This window comes from Artemia franciscana, chromosome 19, assembly GCF_032884065.1.
Source record: "Artemia franciscana chromosome 19, ASM3288406v1, whole genome shotgun sequence".
NCBI classification, from domain to species: Eukaryota; Metazoa; Arthropoda; class Branchiopoda; order Anostraca; family Artemiidae; genus Artemia; species Artemia franciscana.
In genome coordinates this window covers 36,431,445-36,452,029 of record NC_088881.1, presented here as the reverse complement: position 1 = coordinate 36,452,029, position 20,585 = coordinate 36,431,445, and the positions used below count along the sequence as shown (strand labels likewise).

The 20,585-nt window shown below is 35.7% G+C and overlaps 1 protein-coding gene across 4 annotated transcripts in view; it reads left to right on the top strand.

The window, feature by feature from the left end:
* Positions 1 to 5,965: 5,965 nt before the first annotated feature.
* LOC136039622 (microtubule-actin cross-linking factor 1-like) overlaps positions 5,966 to 20,585 on the top strand; it is a 74,445-nt gene continuing 59,825 nt past the window's right edge. For 3 of the 4 annotated variants that reach the window (XM_065723520.1, XM_065723519.1, XM_065723517.1), the window contains exon 1: positions 5,966 to 6,029. The gene's annotated coding sequence lies outside the window, so the exon portion shown is untranslated. Of the gene's footprint in view, positions 6,030 to 8,018; positions 8,069 to 20,585 lie in introns of all 4 variants that reach the window. The other variant, XM_065723518.1, reaches the window with a different exon arrangement.

Genomic DNA, 20,585 nt, shown 5'->3' with positions numbered 1-20,585 from the left:
GTCTGTGACTAATGAAAGAAACCGGGTCTACAGTGCGTCAATGGATGAAGTTTTCATTCAAAAGAGGCTCATTTTTGCAAGCTTTGCCTTGGCTATTTGAATGAGTATATAAATTTTGCATTCTTTTCGTATTGAATCGCTAATCACAAAATATTTCGAATTTTTTTATATTTTTCTGTGTTTTCTTAAAAACGAAGCCCATTTTTGCTAAGTATGAATTTTGCATTCTTTTCGTATTGCATTGTTAATCCGGATTTTTTTTCTTTTTTTGCATTTTTACAGGTGTTCTTAAGACCCCTGAACAACTTAAAATATTTCATTTTTAATTAAAAAGTTTCAATCTTGAAATCTCAAAAACTAGAGATTAGTTTTTTGCCAGTTATAACCGAAAGACGCCTCGCAAACAAACTTCTTTCAAATCGGTCAGTTCACATCAGATGCGATGAAACGAAAAAAAAATCCATATATGCATTCAAGCAGATTACTTAGTTGAATAAGCATGAAATTTGCATGAAATTTATATAATTGTGTAAATTCCTTACTTTGAAGACAGTGCCCTACTTACGGCATTTCTGACAAAATCAGGATGTTAAAAAAATAAATACCGAGAAAATCACGAATTTAGTGAAGAATGACATTTTGTTTTACAAAATGACAAGTTGGGAATTGTTTCGTTTTATGTGTAAAATTTTCAAAATTTGCTTTGAAAGAAACTAGCAAAGAAACCGGTTTCTTTTCCAATTTTACACATCGTAAACCTGAGTGAGTGACGTATAATACACAAGTATTGGAATTTTTCAAGAAGAGAGAGTCCGATTTCCTGGTATTTAAAAACGATCAGAAATCAAAATTTTAAAAAATTAAGGAAAATCATCAAAACTTACGATGAAAAGAAATTATTACGCATATGAAAGGAGGTGTCCCTTCCACAAGATTTTGCTCTTTAGACTGAATTGTGACTTTATGTCCTATATCTTTAAGAACAATTCCTGAAACACAACAATTAGAATGATAAGGTTTATTTTAACATTCTATAAAAAAAACTTGTTTGTGTAAAGAGCAAGGTTTTGAGGAGGAGGCAACCTCTTTCATATACATAATAATTTCTGTTTGTTTTAAGGTTTGATGTTGCTTCTTACTTTCAGTTGAAAAAACTTGTCATTTTTATTAATTCCTGATCGTTTCTTAAATAATACTGGGAAATCCGGCTCTCTTCCCGTGAAAAATTAAAAATGGTTTTCTGACTTCAGACTGTCCAATTACTTTAACCTCCCCCTCATGTGCAAATGTTTCCAATCGTTGTCTGAAAATTATATATTTCCTATCTTTTCTATCACTTGTCTATGTCTTGTTTTACACTAAACTGAAAGAAACTAACGAAGAAACTGGTTTGTTCTTGGGTTTTACACAGCGCAAACTTGAGTGAGTGGCGTATAACAAAAAGTACCAAAATGTCTTCCCTCCATAGAAAAAAAAAACAAAGATCAGTTAAAGTTATCAAATGTAGAAAGCCTTATTTTTACGGGGGGTATTGGCCATGGGGGAGGGGGGTATCTTCCTTTGGGGTCTTTTCTGGGGGGGGGGGGTTAATTTTGCGCGGGGATATTTTCCACGGGGATATTTTCCATGGTGGTGGGGGGGGGGGGGGGTATTTTCCAGGGAAATTAACGCTTAGAACCACCAACGAGCCCAGAGTCCTCAGGACAAGGACTGCAAGTTAGACAATTTGCTCATTTTTTACACAAGTATAGGCCTATGCTGTCGAGAAGGGTTCTAGGTATTTACCCCCGGTGTTTGCCCCCCCCCATAAAACACTATGTGTTAAACATACATAGTATAAAACATATACTAAGTGTAAAAAATGAACGGATTGTCTAACTTACAGCCCTTGTCCCGAGGACTCTGGGGTGGTGGACATCCCCATAGATATAATTACTGGGTCTTTCATTAATTCTAAACAAAATAGCTCTCTTTCAATTTTTGTCAGATATATTTTGGGGAAAGACAGGCTTGGGATGGCTGGCTGCCCTCCATTCACTTTTGACTCTTAAAAAGGGCAGTAAAACGTGTGAATTCCAATGAGATGAGCTCCTTCCGATCGCAAGTTTATACGGCTACCCGTTCCATATGAACCTTATATGTCCCAGGCATAACTTACAACCCTTGCTCATGGGCTCTGGGGGATTTTGTCCACCCTAAAGACATTGTTACATGATTTTTTTGTTATTGCTTACAAAATGTGTATCTCAATATTTCAATTGAATGCGTGTTAGGAACACAGGATATCAGGGCGGGGGGCTAACTGCTTTCCATCATTTTTGACTCTAAAAAGGGAGCTAGAACTATACATATCAACTCAAATGAACCTCTTCTAAAGTTCACATGATCACTCCTTCTATGAAAACGTTAAATAACCCTGGGACATAACTTATAACCCTGGGGCATAACTTTCAACCCTTATTCCAGTCTCTAGAGGATTTCTTCCTTCCCAAAGGTCTTATTATATGATATTTGGACTCTTTTTAACCAAATGGCTATCTCAAAAATTTTGATGCACTTCTAGAAAATAGGACAGGGGGGGGATATCTATGATCATTTTCACTCTTAAAAAGTACTAGAACATCTGATTTCCAATCCATTGAGCCACCTTCGAAGTTTATACTGCCGCAATTTCCATAAAAACCTTATTTGCCCGAGGGGCATAACTTACAACCTTTACGCCGAGGGCTGTGGGGGGGGGGATGTAAACCTCAAAGACATAATTTTCAACTACGCTGAACAAAATGCCCATCTCCGAATTTTTATTAGATGTGTTTTAGGAATTGACAGGCGTGGGGGGGGGGGGGGGGCTTGTTGCCTTCTATTCTATTTTGACTATTAAGAGAGGTCCTTTCAATTTCCAATCGAATGAGCCTTAATGCCAAGAGATGGCCATCTCAAAATTTCTATCAGATACATTTTGGGAAAATACGAGGTGGGGAGTGGGGTGGAATCCACCCTTCAATCACTTTGAATCTTAAATAGCCTCACTAGAATTTCTGATGACCAATCCAATGACCCTCTCCAAATTTTATACAACCATCCTTTCTATTAAAACATAGAATTATTTTTATGCCCAGGGCATAATTATTTCTTGCGCTGAGGGCTCTTTGGGGGTGGGGGTGTCATCAAAGACATACTTTCTGGACCTTTTAACAAAATGACTATCTCAAAATTTGATTGGATGTGTTAGGGGGTATGGGCTTGGGAGGGGGGTTAGTTGCCCTCCAATAATTTTTGAAATTTATAAGTGGCACTAGTCCCTTCAATTTCCAATCGAATGAGCATTTTTTGAAGTTTCAGTGACAACAAATTGGTCATCTCAAAATTTCTACCCTATACAATTCGGGAAAATGCAAGGTGTTCGGGAGGGGGTTTCCACCGTCCAATTACACTGAATCTTAAACAGGGTAATAGGACTTCTGGTCACAAATCCAATGATCCTCCTTCAAAGTTTATACAACCAACCTTTCAAAAGAAGACCTTATATGCCCCCAGGACACCACTTACAGCCCTTACCCTGAGAGCTGTGGGGGGGGGGGGCTTTTATCCTTAAAGACCCAATTTGTAGATCTTTTAAATAACCTGAACAAAATGGCTATCTCAAAATTAAAATTGGATATGTCTGGTAAAATGGTGGGCGTTGGAGAGGGGTTCGTTGTTCTCTAATTATTTTCAACGATTAAAAAGTGAACTTACTTCGTCAATGTCTAATCGAAAGAGCCTTTTTCCAAGTTTCTATGAAAACAAATGGCCATCTCAAAATTTCTACCAGATCTATTTTGGAAAAATACGAGGTGTGGGAGGGGGGTTTACCTGCAGTCCAATCACTCAGAATCTTGTAAAAAGGACTAGAACTTCTGACTGTTGCTCCAATGAACTCCCTCTGAAGTTTATATAATCACCCTTTCTATATAAACCTTATTTGCCCCCAGGGCGTAACTTGCAGCCCTTGCCCTGAGGGTTTTTCTTTAGAGGGGGGATAATCCCCACAGACATAATGACTGGCCCTTCCAACTACGTTGAAAAAAATGGTTATCTAAAAGTTTTGATAATTGAATTGAATTGAATTTAATTTATTTATAACCCGTTATAATATACATGAAAAACGGAGTATAATGTGAATAAAAGAAAAGAGGAAAAAGAGAAAGACCTAAAAAACTACACAAAAAACTTTGTAACACTTCACCTTACTTTAAAACAATTAAAACATACAAAAGCAAAACATTCATTGAATCAAAATAGCGCTCCATGGGTGCCAACCAATTCTACTATTGTAATCTTCTATGCTTTAGAGTCATAGATAGGAAGCCCTAAATATTTCATTTTTGAATTTGGGGAAAATAGTGGGAATAAAAAAAGGGCTAGATACCCTCCACTTACTTTTCCCTTTTAAAAACGCACTAGCCCTTTCAATTTTCAATTGGATTAGCCTTTTTCGAAGTTTCTACGACCACTCCTTCGATGCAAAGTGCCCTGGTCTCAAATAAACCAAAAACGACCAACAAAAAAGAATAATAATTCATTGTACCCACATCGCTGTTTACTCTGGCAGTGCTATTGCGCTGCCTATGACCAAAAAATTGAAAGGCAAATAGTCAGTTTTTCACAAATATGTTTTACACAAGGATATCTGATAAAGAATTTTAAATGGCTATTATTTTCTGAATAGTTAACAAGTCCCTAAACTCTGCCTTTGGGAATGATATGACCCCTATCAATTTCTGGGTATAAAACCGTAGGCTATAAAATTTGCCCATCGTTAAACATTGTATCTTTTATTTTGAAATGCATGGGCATTTTTCTAATGAGGAGTATTCCCTGGGTAAATTTTACACCAAAGAGGGGGGGGGGGCGGTTCCTGACATCCTCTGAAAAATGGTGAGATGGTAAATACTTAGAAACATTCAACTAAAATATTTCAAAAGAAGCAATATCAAATTTTGAAGCAAACAGAAGCTATTTCGTATATTAGGGGCACTGCCTATGACCAAAAAGATTGAAAGGCAAACAGTCCCTTTTTCACACCAATGTTTTCCCTCAAGATATCTGATAAAATTTCTTAAATAGATATTATTTTCAGCTTAGTTGACAAGTCTTTCAGCTGTGCCTTTGGGACTGACATGACCCCTATTAATTCTTGTGTTTAAGGCCATAGACTATAAAGTTTACCCATCATTAAATATTGTATTTTTTAATTTGAATTGCAGGGACATTTTTTGATTGGGGAAAATTCCCTGGGTAAATTTTATACCGAGAAGGAGGGGATTCACTGACATCCTTTGAAAAACGGTGAGATGCTAAATTATTACAAAAATTATTTACAAAAAATATATTTACAATTAAATTACAAATAAAAAATTATTTACAAAAATATTTACAAGAAATAGGCTTCGAAATCAATAACAATTTGTTGTCAGCATTATGGATACAAAAGGTATTGATTGCTTATCCGTCTTCTTATTTGATTTTGTGTTAATTCGGTGCTGACTACACATTAAATTCGTGGAGCTTTGTATTTGATGTTTACAAACATTGGTTGAAGTATGATTTCCCTTGCATTATCCTATTGTTTTTTTTAAGTCATTCATTTATTTTATTTTATTTTAAAACAAATATTACAATTTCAATAAATATTTCTCCCCAAACTATTTTATTTTTACGCCACTGTTTACCATTCATTCATTAAAATTCAAAATTTCCTATTTTCCTTATTTGTAGTTTATTAGTCAGGCTGGGATCGTGAAAAATTCTTAGAAAGAAAATTGGTTCGTGAGCTAGAAAAAAAAAAAAAAAAATGTCAGAACCACTGCTCGAAACACTATATTAAAAAATGACTTGATATCGAATGATCTCGAATATTCGTCGGGTTTTTCTGTTCACAGCGCTACCTTTACTAAACTTAGCTACCGCCGGGTGTTTCTAAAAAGAAAAGAGCAGCAGGCTAAGCACGCTGCAGTGAAAGAAATAAGCTAAATTATTTTATTTAGGTAGGTTGCTAATGATTTTTTTTGGAATAGGCTGCTAATAGTTCTTTCTTAAACAGTCAATGCAAAATTCCGTTTTTGGCTAGAAGTCTAGAAAATAGGGTTTTTAAGAAGAAACTAGCCTAGTTATTGTTAGGCTAACATGTTTTTCCTGTGATTTCACTATACTTTGCCTTCAAATCTCACCCTAATGCTCAAATGCACAGCCCAAGCTGTGCATATCTATCTTGGAAAGGGTTTAGGTTAGGAAAATGAAACTTTTAGGGATGGGTCTACAGGCTCAATTATGTCCCAGGAAGGTATTTTAAAGTACCCACCTCCACTCCTTCTCTCTCTTGAGGGCCCTGAAATTTGCCTACATGACAGGTCTATACCTATTGAAATTTTGACAAAACAACATTTTACATTAATATTCAGTTACTAGTTGCTTTTTCTCTGCCTTTAGTTCTGAAAATGCAATTCCTGTTATTTGAATAGAATTTTTAGCAAAATCAATGTTTTTTTTTCAAAATTTAAGAAATATATTTGCATATCTTTAAAACCTTGTAAAATAAAATTGAGCAAAGTTATGAAGCCGAAAACAATTCTGTTGTACTTCAATTAAGCAGAAGACCTATTTTGCAAGGTTTCACTTTTGTAACACACATATTTTTAAAGGTTATTAAAGGTCAAGCCCCTCTAGAGGGAGAAGGAGTGGAGGTAGTTGCTTCAAAATACCTTCCCGTGACATACTTTAGTCTGTAGATTTATCCCTGAAAGTTTCATTTTCCTAGCCTAAACCCTTTCTGAGATAGCGAGAAGTCAATTAACTAGAATTTTCCCAAATATGCTGCAGAATTCTATTTCTGAGCTAAATGTGGCTAGACTTGCTTCAGCCTTGGGTTTTAGTCTACAGTTCAAAATGTTGAAAAAGAAGTAAGTTAACAAAACAAAATTTTCTTTGTAATATGTAGGCAAATTGTTGTTTCCTCTATGACCTATTCCCTTATTTGCAAATATATGGGCCAAATTAGATTTCCTATGCATTTTCCTAGGATATGGGTTTTATGGTTATAGACCCTTGTTTCAACTTCACATCCACAAATTGAATAAACAATAATGAAACTATGAAACAGGAAAGTGCACTGGAAATATGTAATCTATACTGTTTATTTTTAAATGGGGGGAGAGGGGGAGTAAAGTATGGTAGTAGCACCCTCAAAGTAGGCTATATGAACTAAAATTTTTCATTAATATAAAGTAATATTTTCTTAATATTAACATATTTCCTTTTCAATAGCCCCAGTTGTAGGCTGACAGGCTACCAGCATAGTGTTAGACACATCTCTGTTTAAAAATGAAACAAATGAATTGGGTACACAATCAAGGCTATTGAGAATGAAACCATTTACAGTAATGAAAACCACTTAAGAAATCCTAAAATATGTACTTATATCTTTTCCAAAAGTTCTGTACAATACCTTACAACTCCCTAAATATATATTACAAATTCTTCATTTCCCTTCTTTTTTTCTGTTTCTTGATTAGACTGCCTTTTTGTTCACTGATTTATCACCATAAAAGCAACATTTGCAAAATAAAGGTAAGACAAATGTATAGGAAATTATGAAGAACCTTTTAAAGTGCTGTTTTGGTGAAAGGGTAATTCTTTCACCATTACTTTGAGTAGATCTTCATATTTTAGTTTTTGTGTTTGTTTCAAAGTTTTTTTTTATATTATCTTTGGTTTTTGTCAGTAGTTTTTATTTTAATATTCAGCACTGAGGGTTGTCAAGTGGAGGTTTTGACTGAAATATTTTCATTGTTATCTATGTTTTTCACTGGCTTGTATTATTGTTGTTTCTCAATTCTTTACTGTTTTTTTCCATTGTATCACTACTTTATTCCACTCCTGCCTAATTTGTAAATATATGGCCCAAATTAAACATTTTTGGGTCATTTTCCATTTTTATATTTCACCAATGCTTCTTTGCTTATAAATCTATTTTTTAGGAAAGAGTGACAGAACAAGAAACAAAAATTCATAGGAAATATAAACTATGGTATGAATTTGTCTGTCTAAGGGAGGGGTAGGGGGTAAATTGAAGCCATTTTAGGAATGCTTTAAGTATGTCAGCTTTGAAAAACGCTGTTCTCAGAATTTTATAGTTTTTCCTTTGAACAGACTTAATTATACACTAATGCCCTTTAAAAGTAAGGAAACTATTTTAAATACTATCATTCATAAAAGTGTACTGCCTTTTTTTAATACCACTTTCCCCTTTGATTTTTAGATATATACCCCAAATATTTATGTTCTCATTGAATTTTCATGGCACTTGGTATTAACCAAGTGACATAGAGCAATTGCAAATTCTGTTGGTCTGTCTGTCAGTCCCAGTTTTGCTACTTTAGGGACTTCCAGGTAAGCTAGGACAATGAAATTTGGCAGGCATATCAGGGACCAACCAGATTAAATTAGAAATAGTCAATTTCCCAATTTGACCTAGGACAATGAAATTTGGCAGGTATATCAGGGACCAACCAGATTAAATTAAAAATAGTCGTTTTCTCAATTTGACCATTGGGGAGGGGGGTGGGGGGCCTGTTAATTTGGAAAGAATAGAAAAAATGAAATATTTTTAACTTATGAATAGTTGATCAGATTTTAATGAAATTTGATGTTTAGAAGGATATTATGTCTCAGAGCTGTTATTTTAAATCCTGACCGGATCTGGGGACATTGGGGGGGGGGGGAGCTGGGAGGGGAAAACTAAAATCTTGGAAAACACTTCGAGTGGAGGGTTAGGATGAAACTTATTTGGAAAATAAGCACAAGTCCTAGATACATGATTGACATAAGTGGAACAGATCCGCTCTCTTTGGGGTAATTAGGGGGGGGGGGGGTTAATTATGAAAAATTAGAAAAAAATGAGGTATTTTTAACTTAAAAATAGGTGATTTGATCTCAATGAAATTTGATATTTAGAAGGATATAGTGTCTCAACGCTCTTATTTTAAATCCCAATTAGATCTGGTGACATTGGGGGAGTTTGGGTGGGGGAACCTAAAATCATAGAAAATGCTTAGATTAGAGGGATCAGGATGAAGCTTGGTGGGAAAAATAAGCAGAAGTCATAGATACATGATTTACATAATTAAAACGGATCCGCTCTATTGGGGGGGGGGTATTCTGAAAAACTAGAAAAAATGACTTATTTTTAACTTAAAAAGGAGTGATTGGATCTTCATGAAACTTCATATTTAGAAGGACCTCGTAACTCAGATCTCTTATTTCAAATCCCAACCAGATCTTTTGACATTGGGGGAGTTGGAGGGGGAAATTTTGGAAAACACTTGGAGTGGAAGAACTGGGATGAAGCTTGGTTGATAGAATAAGCAAATGTCCTTGATACATGATTGATGTAACTGTACCGGATTTGCTCTCTTTGGGGGAGTTGGAGGGAGGGGCTCAGTAATTTGGCCAGTTTGGTGTTTCTGGATGTGCTAGGATGATGGAAATTGGTAGGCGTGTCAGGGAGTTGCACAAATTGACTTGATAAAGTCGTTTTCCCAGATTTGACCATCTGGGGGGCTAAAGGGAGAGGAAAAATTAGGTATTTATAACTTACAAGTGTGGGATTGGATCTTAATGAATATTGATATTTAGAAGGACATCATTACTCAGAGGTCTTATTTTTAATCCTGACTGGCATTAAGTCTCTGATTTTCCTTTTAAGTCAATCTGTTGATTCTTAGAATTTTGATAGAGCTCATACCATGAGCTCTTCGCTCTTAGCTCTTCTTGCCTTATCACAAGCGCCATATGAGCTCTTAGCTCTTGTTCATAATAAAACTTTTCTTTCTACTGATGGGTTACTGTTAATTTAATAAGAAGAAAGATATAAGCTTGAGAAAAGTCATTTGTAACATTCTATCTTGGCTATTGGCTTGGATAACTTTCTGCATTTTGGTAATTATACTAAAAAAAGTAGCAGCAAATTAGAGCCTTTATTTTTGTATATTTAACTCTAGTTTTGCTTGGCCAGATCTAATCTCAGTTAGATTTCTTGATTAAAAAAATATTTTTTTAATGTATTGACAACAGGCTTCTAATCTCAAACATAAATAGTTGAGATTGGTTGATATGTAAGATTAGACTAGTTGGGAATAACCAACTACAATCTTTGAAAACTAAAATCATATACATACTGCACAGATTTTAACAAATTCTATGATGAAGCAGTGTACCTCTTAGATTGTATGTTATAAACTTTACAAGGATTTAACTGTTCAACTATCCAACTAATCTTTTGTTTAGGATTGAACAGTATTATCGAAGATTAGACTAAAGCTTTACATGTACATCTTAGAATAAGCTCCAATATTGAATAGCAATGTATTTAAAACAGTCAGAATTTTTTAGGGGCTATTATATTCTGGATAATCACAATCTCTTGAGCGAAATTCAGAAAAATAATTAAACTATATAGTATTACAGGTAAAAATAGGATGATTACTGTTATACTTTTGTCATGGAAAGGAAGTGTGGTCTTTGAAGTTAACTATCTAGTTCTTGGTGTTATAAAAAATTTTACACCCAGATTGGTGGAAATAAGGATAGATGGTATCCTAGACTTGGTAAATTAGATAAAGAAAAAGAAACAGTAATGGCTACAGGCTACTGCAATTTTATAGGTATTACAACTATAGTTATAACCAATACATTATTTAGTTGTACATGACCTATACCTTTGCATGGTGTTCAAATTACTGTAAATCAGCTAATCCAATAGATTTTGTTGTTGTAAACTAAAGACTGTTAGGATCAATACAAGATACAAGGGCATATAGGAGTACTGTTATTGATGTTAAACGTAAAGATCACTGTTTAGTAGGGTTTATGGCTAATTCACAGCTGAAATTAAGGAAAAATAACTACATTTCAGGAAGGTATGCTTTTAGTAAACTTTATGATGATAATTTGAGAGAAAATTTCCAAGAACAGTTAAATATCAAATTCAATAGTTTCAAACTTGACAGTGTAGAAGATGGATGGAATAATTTTTGGAAAGTCATATATAAAGTTGCTGATAAAGGCAGGGGAGAGTGGTATATGCAGGGACGGATTTTGGAAAACCTCCAAAATGCATGGTTAACATTGAAGTAGAAAAATGGTTTATGGCTCAAATGAAAGCCCCGGAACTGCTGCATAAACTGTGATTTTTCCAGATTTTTCTTGTATAGCTAGAAGAAAAAAAGGGGGGTGTCCCTGCTTATACCATTTGTCCCACTAAGTACGGGGGGTGGTATATCTTGGGACACGGGGTGGTATACTCTGGGATAGGCCTATAGTAAAAAGATTCATGTATTGGTAGAAAACTTCGACTATTCATTGTATAAAAACTACATTAAAAATTCGACTTCAAAAGTAAAAATATCTTAGGCACAAGACTAGACTACCAGTCAGCAAACACGAAGTATGACGCTGCTCTGGAAGCTGTACCGGGTGCTGGGGTAGGAGGCGACAACTTTTTCAAAATGTCTTCCCTTGGATAAAATATTGAGTCTTCTCGGTCCGGCTACTTCCACTTTCTTAGACCGGCCATGCACATGACACTCACTCTGACAGTGTTCTCGGTTTTCTCTTGGACAGACCAGGAAAATACTCTCCTTTGTAAACAACTTTAACAAAATCTCCTGTAGAGACACTGTCAAAGATCTCTTCCTCTTTCTCACTATCATCTTCCAATTCACCTAGTTTCATCGAGTCATCACTATCATCATCAAGAATCATTTTTTCATCATCACTTCCTTCTGAATCCACAAATAGCTTTTTTGTTGTCTGGTCTTTTTTTGCTTTTCCAGCTCTTCCAACAGTCGCAACTTTTCCTCTAGCCCTGCCACCCCGTGCTTTCTTATCTTTTCTTTCGGCTTCTTGTTCTTCAATCTGTCTTTTCACAGGAGTGTCAGTAAGAATCTTTGTAGAGCCTTTCTTCCGCTCAGTTCATGCGGCTTGGCTTTAGGGTATGGCCGAACTTGTTCTGGCGTCACAGGAACTGAAACGGGTGTAGAGGATTGTTCAGGCCCACTTGTATTTGGGGTTTCGGCCGGGTTGTTTCCAGGTTCAACTGGATCCAAAGCATCAGGTGCAGGTCTTTCAGTTACAGCAGAGGTTAGAAAATCATTTTCTGTAAAGATGTCTCAATTGTAAGGCCATATCCCTGTCTTCTCAAAGCCCCTCATTATGTTGTTTGGCGTGAAAGATACGGGGAGGCTTTGGCCAACAAGAGATGCAATCTCGTATATCGTCACGGTCTTCCCTGGGTTGGACAGCATCCAGTTGTCCATAGCCTTGTTGTATTGGCATTTGAAGGGAAAATACACGCAAATGTCCAATGGCTGCAACCTGTGGCTGCAGTGAGATGGTATTGTTAGTAAAGTGATACCAGACTCTTTCGCAAACTGCACAACTGCAGAACAGATGTGGGACTCGTGGTTGTCCATTATCAGAAGCTTCGGGCTTTCAGGGGAAGCATGCGAGTAAGTCTTGAAATGTTTGAGATATTCCAGAAACAGTTCTTGGTTCACCCATCCGGAAGGCGAGGCTCCTCCAGCAGAGTTAGCAGGAGCACCAGTCAGCATGTGAGGCTGAAATTTCTTGCGTGGGAATATAAGGTTGGGGGAAGGTACTGCCCGCTGGCAGAGATGGTTCCATCCATAGTCACAATCACGCCACGCTCAGCTGAGGTTACTTTGCCCATTATTTTTCTACCCTTCTCGGCAAAAACCTTTGGAGGAACATGAACAGTGGTGACTGAGGTTTCATCACAGTATAATATGTCGCTTGCTGTAAATGGAGTTTTCTTCAAAACTGACTGCAAGTTGGAGAAAAACTCCTGTACATTGTGCTTGTTAAAGCTTGTGGCATGCCCCGAACTTGTTGCCTCTGGCTTTCTAAGCGAAAGCTCTGGGTTTCGAGCCCGAAATCCAGCTAACCAGTCTATACCGGCTTCTTTAGAGTCTATCCAGCTGTCTGGGACAGTCTTGTTGTTTGCAACGGTGTAGTTGTAAGCAAGGGTTCTGGTGTCTCGACTGGTCAAACCATAACACATTCTGCTCGCTTGCAGCAGGTATTGAGAGAGCAATGCTTCCTCTTCAGGCGTAAAAATAGTAGCAAATTCGAACTTTTGAGCACCACTGTAATTCGCTTTTTCGTCATCACTGAGTTTTGAATACTTTTGGTAGTGTCTGTGAAGGGCTGAACGTGACACTCCGTGTTTCTCCGCCACTGCCCTAATTGGTAAGCCAGCCTCTAGGTCTACAATAGCTGCTTTAATCATGAAATGCTGGTCAACTTTCTTTTCAGCAACCGAATTAGAATATTCCTCCCACTTAGCTCTTGGAAATTGTGGCATTTTCTTCTATTCTGATGTCAAATCTGATAAAAAAAATATAAATGTTGAACGTTTGTATCCTCTTGTAATTTAGATTTTAGTATTTCTTGTAAGGGACACATGGGGAATTAATTAGGTGGCTAATTTAAATGGTTGTAAATAGACAACTTTGGTGTCATTATTGCCAACTGTTATTTAGAAAATTATTTTAAAACTTAGTTGGATGTTAGTATATAAGTACTCCTGCTCTAAATAAACACCACACTGTATTGTAAAATGATTTATTAATTCATTCCTTGATGTCCATTAATTCAAGAATGGCTAATAAGTTGTCAGAATGTTAGTATTTTTTCTACAGTTGGAGTAGGTCCAACTGTAAACTAGAAGCAAGAATAGGAAGCTTACCATTATAATAGCTTTTCTAAAATTCGTATTGGGTTCCTTATGTTAGCTTCATAGTTTTATCCTGAAGGGAGAGTTGGGAATGTATGCAGGATTTTTTTTACAAAGTTACCTGTACAGAAGTTGAATGGATGGGCGTATTGCTCAGAAATAGGTTTTACCTTATTTTACCCTTTCCCATATGAAAATTTTTAAGACAATGACCCTATAAATCAGTTTAGTTATTTCAGACAGTTATTTCACTTGGTGAATCTTGCAATCTCTTGTATACTAGGCCCTATTGAAAGGAGAAGGATTTATTGATTTAACTCATAATATGCCAAAAAATATTGCTATCTCCCTAAAAAAAGCAAAGTCTTTCCACAGCAGAGGTAGAGAAAACAAAATCCTTTAATCAAAAAGAATACTTGGCCACTGACATAACTAATATAATCACACTAAACAATAAATATTAAAAAAATCATTTATTTACTTTGCCTCCAGGAACATCATATCAACATAACCCAACATTAAATATATTAATCAGTCACACCTCATATTCTACAAAAAGCAGTTACTGAATGATTTTTCTAAATACATGGGGGTCTCCAATAATTTTAATATCACTAGTTAAACTATTCTATTTCTAATATATTCTCTGATGCCAACCTGCCTTTTTTTACTAGCTTAGGTAAGCTTATTACCACCTATCATTATTGTTCTATTTCTGTACTATTTACCCATTTTTTGTTTTTGTTTTTTTTTACTTCTTTGGAAGTTTGAGTTGTTTATTAAGCAGTTCAAGTCTTCTATGGTTAAACAAAATTTCATGATATAACATTTTATGCTATCCCAAATGAAGCAGCATAACCAATTGTTCTGATAGGCTCATCAACTATCATTGTCTGACTGATAATGTGTCTTCACACAGTAAAAAAAATATGAGTAAGGAATTTCACGAAGACTTAAAGTGTAAATAATGGTCCTCAAATTGGGTCAAAAAACAAAATAACAAATGAATCACAAAAGTTGAAATACCCATTATATTCTATCCTAGTTGCTTAATTAATGACCATCATCACAGTGATATATCTAAGGATAAGAAATGTGATATCTTTTATGTGGGTAGGGATGCATCAGTTTATTTTGTGGTGGACAGTGGGTCATTCCATGTCAAGTCCACCAGGTCATGACAGCCACCTCTTTAGATTTTGATGAAACTTGGCACAATTGTTGCATTTACAATCCTATTGATAAATACCAAATTTTATTTCTCTATCTCTTATATTTTTTTTTCTACAAATTTTTTTATTTTCTTAATTTAATGCAATTTTGCATCTTGCAATGTAACTTGTAGCTTATTAAAATATTATCTTGAAAACTATTTTATATATCACCATGAAACTTTGCATAATATTTGATCAAAATATTTAAAATCAAGAAAAAATACATTCACTAACATTTCTCAACTCCAAAAAATAATAAAAATACTATAATCAGAATATATTTTTTATTTGTAAACCACTGCTAGGATTTACTGAAATTGCAACATCTCAGGTCTCGGACCTGGTAAAGTGTTCATTTTTTTTTGCGTACTCCTGGATGCATGGGCTGACATGTGAACGGAGGGGATGTATGGCTTTTTCACATGTTTAGTTAATATTCCAAAAAGTAGAATATTATTAAGAAATTATAAATTTGTGGTTTACTTACTTGTAATAAATGTGAAATAAAATAAAAACTGAAGTCTAAGAATCAATATCTTTTACAGTAATTATTAGTTCTGCTTGTTATATTTTTTCCACTTCATCCAACACTCTTCTGTTTTTCTGATACTCTTTTTGAAGTAGTCCATTCTGCCAGTGCTACTTGATTACAGTGCTTGATCAACTGTACTGACTGATAATGTGCTCCAAAGGTATTATGCACAAGTCTTCTCCTTGAGGCCAGTAAAAGCTGGCAGCAGGCCATGGAGGGTGAAGAAAAAGAATTTCAGCATTTTCTTCTTCATGAAACACAGTTCTAACAAGTCCAAAGTACCACTTTCCATTGTAGTTTGCAGCCACATAATGGTTTAAAGATGGTTGAATGCAGACCCAATCCATAGCAGAATAAAAAAAAACATTAGAGTAGGATTAGGACTATCAGTAGTCCTTCTTATTTCAATTTGATTTGTATTTAGTGGTTTGAAATAATTGAAAAATTTTAAAACCATCATTTAAAAATTGTGACGCTAACTCCAATCTAAAAGCTTCAGAATTTTTTTTGTCAATAAAGTGAAAGTTTATTTTTTCTATGTTGACTTTACAGAAATCATAAACTGCAGTTGCTGTCTTGATTTGATTTTCATCTGAAAGTTGATGGCTGGCTAATTCTCTTTATAGTTCCCCTCAAGCCATCACATATTGATTTCCTGTGGCTTGTTGCAAAGAATGAATGTTTGGCTTTCATTCTAAAGTCTTCATGATGGTTTGTTAGGTTTTTGAAACTATTTCTATTTTTGTATTGACCAGCACAGCCGTCAGTGAAATAATGAACTGGATTAAAATTGGTTTATTGTGTGAAATAAAATTGGTTTATTTTGGGATGATTTTCTTTCAGCTACTTTGAAATTTCTTTTTGTACGTAATTCACAAAACAAGTGTCATGTTGTATATCATCACTTATGAAACAATGGTTGGAAATTAAAACTTTATCATCCTTTTCAAACAGTTTGTGGTAACAAACTGTAGTAAGGAGTGACCCTGCTCAATAGTAACCAAAACTCTAAAAAATGGAATTTTGATACCAATAGCTACATCAAAAGAATCACATTTTAATGCTGATTTTAAATATATTCAAGTTGAGTCCAACTGGATGAATTGTGTTCTAGTGGTAACTTTGGTTCTGTGATAACTCTCTCTCTCTCTCTGCTTCTGGGCATGCTAATTGCTTGATTAGGACAGCTAAGACACCAATGCTAGGCTTGATATATATATGTATGTATATATATATATGTATATGTATATATATGTATATGTATATATATATATATATGTATATGTGTAAAAACTATTTTAACTAGTTTTCTTATTCATTTAAATTGTCAAAGGTGTTTTTCTATAGGGTGTCGGCTTGTGAGATGCTTCAAACAGGCTAAATTGGCTACTTAGGTCTACTTTTGCAGTATTAGCAGAGTTTTTAACTAGTTTTCTTATTCATTTAAATTGTCAAAGGTGTTTTCTATAGGGTGTTGGCTTGTGAGATGTTTCAAACAGGCTAAATTGGATACTTAGGTCTACTTTTGCAGTATTAGCAAAGTTTTTAACTAGTTTTCTTATTCATTTAAATTGTCAAAGGTGTTTTCTATAGGGTGTTGGCTTGTGAGATGTTTCAAACAGGCTAAATTGGATACTTAGGTCTACTTTTGCAGTATTAGCAGAGTTTTTAACTAGTTTTCTTATTCATTTAAATTGTCAAAGGTGTTTTTCTATAGGGTGTCGGCTTGTGAGATGTTTCAAACAGGCTAAATTGGATACTTAGGTCTACTTTTGCAGTATTAGCAGAGTCTCTAATAAGTTTTCTTCTTCATTTAAATTCTCAAAGGTGTTTTCTATAGGGTGTTGGCTTGTGAGATGTTTCAAACAGGCTAAATTGGCTACTTAGGTCTACTTTTGCAGTATCAGCAGAATTTCTAATAAGTTTTCTTATTCATTTAAATTATCAAAGGTGTTTTTTATAAGGTGTTGGCTTGTGAGATGTTTCAGACAGGCTAAATTGGCTACTTAGGTCTACTTTTGTAGTACCAGCAGAATTTCTAATTCTGCACATACACTTCAAGTAAGAAAAATACTTATCTCTATAGTCAGAATTGCATCCCGAATCCAAAGTTATTGTGCATTTGCATCAGAAAGGAAATTAATATTCACCATATACAGACCTAGCCTATACCAATTCAGGGTATATATTTGCACGTTAGTGAGTATATGTGTATGTATGTGTATATGTGTGTATGTGTATATTTATGTGTGTATGTATATGTATGTATATGTATGTGTATATATGTATATATATATATATGTATATATGTAAGCCCTATAGATAGGTAGAGTAGCTCCATAGGAGGCTTAGGCCAAGTAGGACCTTGTCCCAGTGGGGCCCATAATAGAAACTGGGAAACCCTCCCCTGGGGGTCATAATTTCAGGTGGAGGAGGAAGAAGGCCCCTCAAATGTACACTCAGCAGGGCCAACTGCCGTGTTCACGCGTCAGATGAGTTACAAACCTTCTCCCAGTAATGGGTTAAATTGCATGGTGAAGCAGAACACCATCGTGGGAGGATCCTCTATAGGAGGACAACTGCGGCAGGGCGTAAGATCCAGATTTATGGACAACGGCCTCTGTAAAGGGCTGCCTCGACCCTTTCGGGGTACCTGCAAGACTGGGAAACTTGCGGTCAATTTTTCCCACTTGAGGAGTGGCGCCCCTCGAGGAAATTATAGCCTAGTAAACAACACAGCACTCGTACGGGATTCTGATTATTGGATAATTTTCTGGGCTTGGTTTGTTTTGATGGGCGTTTTCGGGCTGAAAAACCTCTTCCTAGCTAATTTATCTACTATGGGCTGCCTCCCCGTAGTAGCATAATATTTGTAGGCATGAATATATAATGAGTCGGAGGTAATAGGCTTGGGACTGTCTGTGCAGGATTTCGACTCTTGTTGATAGAAGAGCATCGCCAAGTGCTGAAAACCATGTTGTGACCAAGATGGGCCCAGGATTGCACAAAGCCTCCAACTTACTGGAGGTCCCAGGGACTTCTTGCTGTCCGGTTCTAAGCCGGCTTAAGCGCTTCGGTGTAGACTTGAGAAGATATGTTGGTCCCCATCCTGCACTGGTATCCGGGATCACTGCTTTTCTTGAGGCCAAAATAATTTCAAAGATTTAAAGAACATGAAAATTGGAACTTGGAATGTTACGACGTTAAAAAATGACTATCGCATCGACATTTTGACTGACGAATTCAGACGGTTTGAACTGGATTTATTAGGAGTTTCAGAAACTCATATCCCAGGGGTAGGAAGCATGAAATTAGGTGACATAGAATTTGTTTACTCAGGAAGGAAGGATGGGGTACATAGACAGGGAGTAGGGCTCATGATGAATAAGGAAGCTGCTAAGTCTTGTTTAGGCTGGGAAGGTATTAATAATAGAATACTAATTGCTCATTTTATGACTAAAAAGTTTAGGGTATCAGTTATAGTAGTATATGCCCCCATTGAACCAACTGATGGAGATACTAGTGACTCAGATGAATTTTACTTACAGTTACAGGAGCAAATAGACAGGGTACCAGGTAGAAATATGGTGTTTTTGCTAGGAGATTTTAATGCCCAGGTTGGTAGAAATAGGGATAGATGGTATCCTAGCCTAGGTAATTTTGGTGTAGGAAAAGAAAACAGTAATGGCTATAGGCTTTTGCAATTTTGTAGGTATAACAACCTAGTTATAACCAATACGGTGTTTGGTCACAAAATGGCCCATAAGTTGACATGGTATTCACGTGATGGTAAGACAGCAAACCTTATTGATTATGTTATTGTAAACAGAAGACTAGCAGGATCAATACAAGATACTAGGGTGTATAGGAGTGCCGTTATTGATGTTAAAAGTAAAGATCACCATCTAGTAGTGTCTAAGGTTAATTTAAAGCTGAAATTTCGGAAGAGTAACTCCCTCCCGGGAAGTTATGATGTTGGTAGACTTCAGGATGAAAATTTGAGAAAAAAATTCCAGGAACAGTTGAGTACTAAACTTGAGGGTTTAAAATTTGACAATGTGGAAGATGGATGGAATAATTTCAGAAAAACAATTTGTGAAGTTGCTGATGGTGTCCTAGGGAAGAGTGCTAAGACAGCAACTAGGAATATTAGTGAAAAAGCTTTAGGTTTAATAGAGAGTAGAAGGGGTTTGTATAAGAATTATCTGAGCGATAGGTCGTATGAAAACAAAAGGAATGTAAAGAAAGTGGAGAAAGCATTAAAATATGAACTAAGGAGATGTGAAATGGAGGCGATGGATAAAATTGCTGAGGATCTGGAAGATGCGGCTAGACGGCATAATAGTAAAATATTATACTGGCATGTTAATAAATTGAAAGGGAGTAGCCGATCCGGACTAGTCCCAGTTAAAGATAGAAATGGGGTCACAATTAGTGATAAGGAAAAAGTTAAAGAAAGATGGGTGGAACATTTTGAGAATGTGCTAAACCGAGATACAGTTGCAGGAAAAGATATAGATGAAAATGAAAAAGTTTGTGATACCTTGGATGTGAAGGAAGATTTGTTTAGTGAGGAAGAATTAGCGACAGTACTAGAAGGATTAAAAAATAATAAGGCCCCAGGTGCTGATAGTATGATTAATGAGTTCCTTAAATATGGTGGCTCTGAGGTTAGGAATAAGCTACTGAAGATTATGAACATGATTTTTGAAAAAGGGGAAGTACCCAATGATTTTAGGAAAACCTTAATTAAACCACTGTATAAGAAAGGTGACAAGAGTGAATGTCGGAATTATCGAGGCATTAGTCTGGTCTCTGTAGGTAGCAAATTACTGAGTAATATGATACTTTTTAGACTGAGACATGCTGTAGACAAAGTTTTAAGGGAAGAACAATGCGGTTTTAGAAAAGGTAGAGGATGTGTCGACCATGTTTTCACTCTTAGGTTAATAATTGAGAAGTCCCTTCGTTGTCAAACACCTTTGGTCCTTAGTTTTATCGATTATGAGCAAGCTTTCGATTCTGTTGATAGAACAGCGTTAAC